This window comes from Geotrypetes seraphini, chromosome 1 (genome assembly GCF_902459505.1).
Source record: "Geotrypetes seraphini chromosome 1, aGeoSer1.1, whole genome shotgun sequence".
Lineage (NCBI taxonomy): Eukaryota > Metazoa > Chordata > Amphibia > Gymnophiona > Dermophiidae > Geotrypetes > Geotrypetes seraphini.
In genome coordinates, this window is record NC_047084.1 from 476,482,213 (window position 1) to 476,489,520 (window position 7,308).

The window sequence follows — 7,308 nt, forward strand, 5'->3', positions numbered from 1 at the left end:
TCACGGGCCGCAATTGTCCTGCGCGTACTTGTCGGCCCGCATTTGTCGGAGTGCAATTGTCCTGCGCTCATTTGTCGGTGTACCATTTTTCCCACCCCACTATTCAGCTGGAACATTGCAACAATCATTGTTGGACAGGGCACAGCCTGGCTTCCTTCAGAGCCTTAAAATCATAGGTTCTGGTGCCATCCCTGACCACATGATCATCATTCATACACAGTGAGCTCAAATGATGCCCTCCCCCTGCAGTGAATTCAGCATTTACGGTTTCTCCAGACCTGATTGATCTAAGGAGCAGAAGGAATGAGGTGTGAATGAAACTAGGGCGCTTCCGCCTGGTCGTGTATAACATTTACTATCCAAGTCACAAGATCACTTTAATCTTCAGATAGAATTCTGTTTTTCTCATTTGACCTTTCATGTTGAATACATGCACATTGTTCAGCAGGTGGCTTAGCAGGGCTTACTAGAAGTGTGGTAGAGGGATGTAAGGATAAAGACTAGGTGCCCTCCTTATCCCTGGTTCAAGTTTGCTTCACTTTATATATTTGGGGCTGTGGTTTTAGATAGAGAATGACATGGTGGCAGAAAAGAAGCTTCCGCCCACACACACGCGACCGCAGGGCGGCACAGGCAGGCTTCACCGGCTTCAGTTTCTTTTCTAAAGCGCCGCAAAGGTAAGGGGGAGGGAGGGAAGGGGCTGCGCGCGCAATCGGTGACCACACGCCTTCCCTCCCTTAAGTTTACGCCGCAAAAGTAAGGGGGAGGGAGGGAAGGAGCTGCGCGCGCAATCGGTGACCACACGCCTTCCCTCCCTTAAGTTTACGCCGCAAAAGTAAGGGGGAGGGAGGGAAGGAGCTGCGCGCGCAATCGGTGACCACACGCCTTCCCTCCCTTAAGTTTACGCCGCAAAAGTAAGGGGGAGGGAGGGAAGGAGCTGCGCGCGCAATCAGTGACCACACGCCTTCCCTCCCTTAAGTTTACGCCGCAAAAGTAAGGGGGAGGGAGGGTGATTCTCGGGCTGCTGAAGGGCGGTGAGGTGGCAAGAGGGAAGGATGGATGCTGCGGGGACGGCGACGGGACGGTGAAGGGGCCGTCGGGGACAGGGATGGTGGTCCGTTGACAGGGCAGTGATGGGGACAGATTTTTTTTCCCCGCGTCATTCTCTAGTTTTAGAACACGACATAAGGTAAGGCTTCTTATCCACATACCTATCCAGTCAGGCTTTCAGGACTCAATGAATATGTGTGAGACAGATTTTCAAACAGTGGGCCGTACAAGGGGCCGCTGAAAAGTTCTCAGCACAACCAAGAAGAGCATGATGTGAAGCTATGTAACCTACACATTATTCCACACTTTCCTTGAAACTTTTCATTTGAATGATATGAAATGAAATGAGAAGTGTGGAATAACGTGTAAGTTTCATGATTGCACATCTCTTCTTGGTTGGGCTAAGAACTTTTCAGCGGCCCCTCGTGTGTGCACATTGATCTCATGTATATTCATGTGATAATTCTGAAAAGCTGACTGGTTGGGGGGGGGGGGGGGTGCTAGGGAGAGGGTTGAGAGGCACTGCCATAAAGGAAAGAAGATAACTTTTGTATTTCCTCAGTACCACGCTTCACCCTCCAATACCAGTGACCCTGCTTTTCTCATTTGTGCAACTCCAAAACAAAATAACCATGGATTATACCAAAGGCTTCTGAACTATAAATTTGAAGTGTAAAAATAAAACTTTTAATGGCAGAGGGAACTTGAATACTAAAAGATATTTTGATTTAAAATTGTTGGGCTTAATTGCTAGAAAGTATTTACAGTCCTGTATATGTGCTCCTATTTCCCTCAAAAGAAGACCACAATTAAAAGCTAAGTACCCTTGAAATATGCTAGAAGAGTTGTTAAATAAAAATTTAAAAAGAAAGTTTGTGAGTAAAAATTGATAAAAGTTCCAGTAAGGGGGTAGTACATAAAGCCTATTGCTGTGAAAGCTTTTGAGCCCAGGTGGTACTTCTGAGGAGCTGGGGATTATACATTAGAGATGAGGAGTTTGAGGTATATATTGAGCTTGACATGTAACTTGGTGAGAGAACAGATTTAGTGTGCACTAAATACCACACAGCTCATTATATTCCTGTGGGTTCATTGTATTTAGCACATGCTAATCATTAGTGTGTGCTAAATCCATTAGTAAAAGAACCCCAATATCTTATTTAACCAGGATAGAATAGCATTTAGTACCAATTCTGTGGGTGCTAGACTTATATAGTGCTGACCCATTATTCTATAACACCGCATGCAACTTTTTGGAATGCCCCAACCTGCTAATGCCCCTCCTATGGCCACGCTCTATTGGGGTGTGTGCTATGGAACTTTGGGCTGGATTTACTAAGCAAACCGATCGTGTACCAATCGGTTTACGACCCCGATCCGATTCACTAACCTGGCCGCACCCGATCCGATCCATGCATGCAAATGAGGGAAATGGCATGCAAATCTAGCAAGGCAGCGATTCACCAACATTTTTCAGGCACACCGACTGGGCTGGCTGATCCGAAACCAAGCGACTGATGAGGACCAGTCGCTCACTCCTTTCCTGCTCTCTCCCGCCCTGAAATACCAGCCCTGAAACTCCCTGCTTGCAGATGACCATGGATACGAGAAACTCCACTGTGGGGAAAAATGCCGCCCTGACTCTCCTGCTCTCTGCCGCCCTTCCCCGCAGTGCAGCCCCACTTTAAAACCACAGGTTTGCACTGCGGGGAAGGGCGGCAGAGAGCAGGAGAGTCAGGGCGGCATTTTTCCCCACAGTGGAGTTTCTCGTATCCATGGTCATCTGCAATTACCTTTGGTAATTTTCTTTCTGTTTATCCCTGACAGAGTCAGTATGGCCTGCCCTCTGTCTACTCTGACTCTTTCTGTATCACCTGCATCTTCTGGCTCGGATGTTTCTCCTTTTAGACCTGGGTATCTTCCAACCAGCAGATGTGTCCTGTGGGGAAGCGTTTTATATATGTGAGTACATATCTTTGCTGCTGGCAATGTTCCAGTTAGTGTTGTATACAGCTTGTTGTATACAGCAGGTTGGTTCCTGTTGCTGCCATGTTCTTGACTGTTTTTCATGTTGCCTGTTTATTGTTTTCTTATATATTGCACAGCAGAACCGAATGCTGTTGTGTTGGCGGGGAAGTTCCCTGAGTCCTCTTTTGTGTGTATGCATTGTTCCAGTGATATTTGTTTGCTTTTGGACTCAACTGTAGGGGGCTCTTTGTTCCTCAGCTAAGTGGGAGGAATAGAGAAAATATGTGTGGTTTCCTGCAAGACCCAGTTCGCAGGTTAAGATAAAACATCTATCGTACTGACTCCAATCGGGGATTAACAGAAAGAAGATTACCCAAAGTAAGAACCTAATATTCCGTTCTAATGCTGCTACAAAAGGGTTGTTTTCTAATTGTTGCATTTTTGGCCATGCACTAATGTTAGCAGCAGTATAAGGCCGTTTTAAAAAAAATGAATGCAGGAGCACTTACTGCTTCCTATTAAGGAGGTGCATAGGGCTCCTGAGATACAGAAGTACCAACTGGTTAGCGCAGTGGTAACATAGAAACATAGAAATAGACGGCAGATAAGGGCCCACGGCCCATCTAGTCTGCCCACCTTAATGTCCCTCCCCTACCTTTGCCCTGTGAATAGATCCCATGTGCCGATCCCATTTGGCCTTAAAATCAGGCACGCTGCTGGCCTCAATCACCTGCAGTGGAAGACTATTCCAGCGATCAACCAGTCTTTCAGTGAAAAAGAATTTCCTGGTGTCACCTCGTAGTTTCCCGCCCCTGATTTTCAACGGAAAATCAGGGGCAGGCAGCGTGCCTGATTTTAAGGCCAAATGGGATCGGCACATGGGATCTATTCACCTTATACTGGTAATGTCAGTGCACTAGTTGGATAGTGTGTCCATGCCCATTGCCCCCTCCTAAAATATATACAAAAAGATAAATACCACATGCTTAGTGTGTGCTAGAGAATGACACAGGGTAAACCATAGTCACAGCAGTAAATCCACAGGAATGGAAACATTTGCAACTGGTTTACCGCAGGAATGGGGCCCCGTGGGAGCAGTGAAAAGTCTTGCTCCTGTGGTAAAAAAATTGTGCCCATGTCAGACTCAGCAGCTCCTCTAGCACCTATTTTACCCTCATGAGACAGCCATGCCACGATGAAGACAGAAGGAACCCAAAACCAAAGCCTGAGACAAATGTGATTTGAAGAATAAAATTACCAGACAACAAAAAGTAGAAAAAAATTAATTTATTTTATATTTTGTGATTAGAATATTTCAGTTTTGAAATATATATCCTGCTAGAGCTAGTATTAGACATAACTGGGGACCGCAAAGCCCAGGATGTGCTTCTTTAGCTTCCAGCTGGCTTAGGGCTCTGTCTCTGACCAGGGGGCAGTTGCCCTAGTTGCTCCCCCCAACACTATTCCTGCCATGTGTGACTGAAGTATTCTGTTAGCTTGATTTTTCTATGTAGCATTCCATAGTAATTTGGTTTGTTCAGTTTTCACAATAGTGGAGGGGATATTTGTGAAAGGGAGGGCAGACAGGAGTTTTGTTGATCCTTGCTCTGTATTATTTGTGTTTATAAAGTGACAATTGTACAGAATAGTCTCTTTTTATACTTTAATAAAATAAGTTCAGTATAAAATCATAACTATTCGAAGCTTGTGTGGATGGGATCTAACATGCAGGATGGGGACAGGGACTGAGTTCCCAGGGACGGGGACTGAGCTCGCAGGGACGGGGCGGGAACGGTGATAAATTTTTTCCCCGTGTCATTCTCTAGTGTGTGCAGATGGCAAAACAGAACGCTTTAGCACATCCGGCATTAGTTTTGTGCATTTACTATTTTGCCAATACTTGATCACAGTTGAGAAAGACCTGCCTGTTTAGAATTTAAAATAGATAATGGCAAAGTTCATGATATATTTTGGACCTCTCCATAAAATAAATGCATATTTAAATGTGTTCATGTGTTTAAATATCTTTGGTTGTCTCTTAACTGCATACTCGAAGAATCTGAGGCAATATAGGCTTCTTTCAGATGTCTTTAGTGTGAACACTTGCTTGCATACAGTGAGGGTAATTCTATAACAGTGGACACTTTGCAGATACCTATTCAGTAAAGAAAGTAGAATGCAAGTGTACACCCTGCCCCGACTCTTGTCTATATGTACACCCATCTGTAGAATCAATTTTTTACTCTTTTAAAAATTACAAAGACTAGGGGACACTCAACGTTACATGGAAATACCTTTAAAGCAAATAGGAAGAAATAGTTTTTCACTCAAAAGAATATAGTAGTTAAACTCTGGAACTCATCGCTGGAAAATGTAGTAACAGCAGTTTGGGGCGAATTCTATAAACTGTGTCGCGTTTGTAGGCAGCGGTAAGTGTCCTACCGCTGTCTAACCAGCCAATCAGGATGTAGGTTAAAAAAAAATCCCAAGGCAGGCTGCCTACATAATAGTCATCTTCGCGAACCTAGGGAGGCGCATAGGACCGCCTAAGCTTGCCCAAGGCTAGGCGTGGGCGTGGTTTTACCAAGAAGTGGCCTTAGGCGAGCTTAGGCGGCCCTAGGCGTCTCCCTAGGGCTGCAATATTTGCTGGCCTACATTTTAAATAGACACAGCCGCTAGTTTAGCGGCTGCAGCAGGGAACCCATCGTGTGTCCTTCCCCCCCCCCCCACGAAGACTACCAGCAGGAGGGATGCCCAGTCCCTCCTAGCAGAACCCATGAATGTCTGCCCTCCCCACCCCCGAATGTCTGCAGCAGGAGGAATGCCCAATTCTTCTTGCAGTCACCCCCTCCAGATATCCCCTGGCAGTAGGGAAACTCAGTCCCTCCTGCTGCTACCCCCCAAGACATTCCCCAGCAGGAGGGATGCCCAGTCTCTCCTCCCAGAGCCCCCCCCAGTCCCCCAAGATTATTCGCAGTTCCTCCTGCCGGAATCACCACCCTGAAGGGCATGCCCCCGACCCACCCAAGCCCACCTGGACCCCATAGTATCTTTTTTAAGTTTGGCCAGCCACAGGGATGCTTCCTCTGGCTGGTAGACCTGCCTCCACTGAATGGCGGGCCTGCCCCTTCTCAGTGCATCATGGGATGCACTGGGGAGGGGCTAAGGCCCTGATTGGCCCAGGTGCTTAAGGCCCCTCCCATAGAAGGGGCTTTAGGCACTTGGGCCAACAGGAATCTTAGGTCTATCTCCCAGTACATTCTGGGATGCGCTGGGAGTGGCCTAAGATTCCGATTGGTTAGCTCCCTTAGGCCACCCTTCTGCCTGTAGTCTTCGTGGGGGGGACATGTTCCCTGCGATGGCTGCTAAACTGATTGCGGCAGGGAGATTCTCTTGCTGCGATCAGCTCAGCGACAGCCTGATTCTCTAACCAGCGTCTGTGATAGGGACACCGGTTAGAAAATCGTGGTGTAGGTGGGCTTAGGCGTCTTGTCTGTGAGGACAGACGCAATTCTATATAGGACACCCTTGTGCGATTTTCAAAAGCCGCTTAGGCGGCTTGTGAGACCAGGTGTCCTATACAGAATCCAGCCCTTAGTGTATATGGGTTTAGAAAAGGTTTGGACAGATTTCTAGAGGAAAAGTTCATAGTCTGCTATTGAGACAGACATGGGGAAGCCACTGCTTGCCTTGGGATTGTCCGCATGGAATGTTGCTATTAGGGTTTCTGCCAGGTATTTGTGACCTGAATTGGCCTCTGTAGAAACAGGATATTGAGCTAGATGGACTGTTGGTTTGACCCAGTATGGCTATTCTTTTATTTTTATGTCTTAAGTTATGTCCTATTGAAGATATGCAAGCGTACACCCCTCCTCAGAATCTGCCCACATGCACACCCACCTGTAAACTATTCCTTATTAAATATATGTGCATAGGTATAGAATAGTGCTTAGATCAGTGGTCTCAAACTCGTGGCCCGGGGGCCACATGCGGCCCTCCAGGTACTATTTTACGGCCCGCAGTCTGTACTAGTGCTGCCCGCTCTTTGCAGCGTCCTCCGGCTTCCCCCCTGGCCTCCAGCTCTTACCTTCAGATAACTACAGTAGCATGCAGAGAGGATTCAGTGCTGTAGCGATCCTCAACATCATGTTCCCTCTGCTGCGATCCTGCCCCTGACGTTAAAGGAGGAGCAGGACCGCGGCAGAGGGAATATGCGGAGGCCGATGGCAGCCTGCAAGGAATGTTACAGCACCGGCGATCCTCTCTGCAGGCATGGTAATTAGCTGAAAC

At 47.1% G+C, this 7,308-nt stretch overlaps 1 protein-coding gene across 2 annotated transcripts in view; it reads left to right on the forward strand.

The window, feature by feature from the left end:
- DMRT1 (doublesex and mab-3 related transcription factor 1) overlaps positions 1–7,308 on the forward strand; it is a 319,782-nt gene that overhangs the window by 311,030 nt on the left and 1,444 nt on the right. The gene's annotated exons all lie outside the window — the stretch shown is intronic.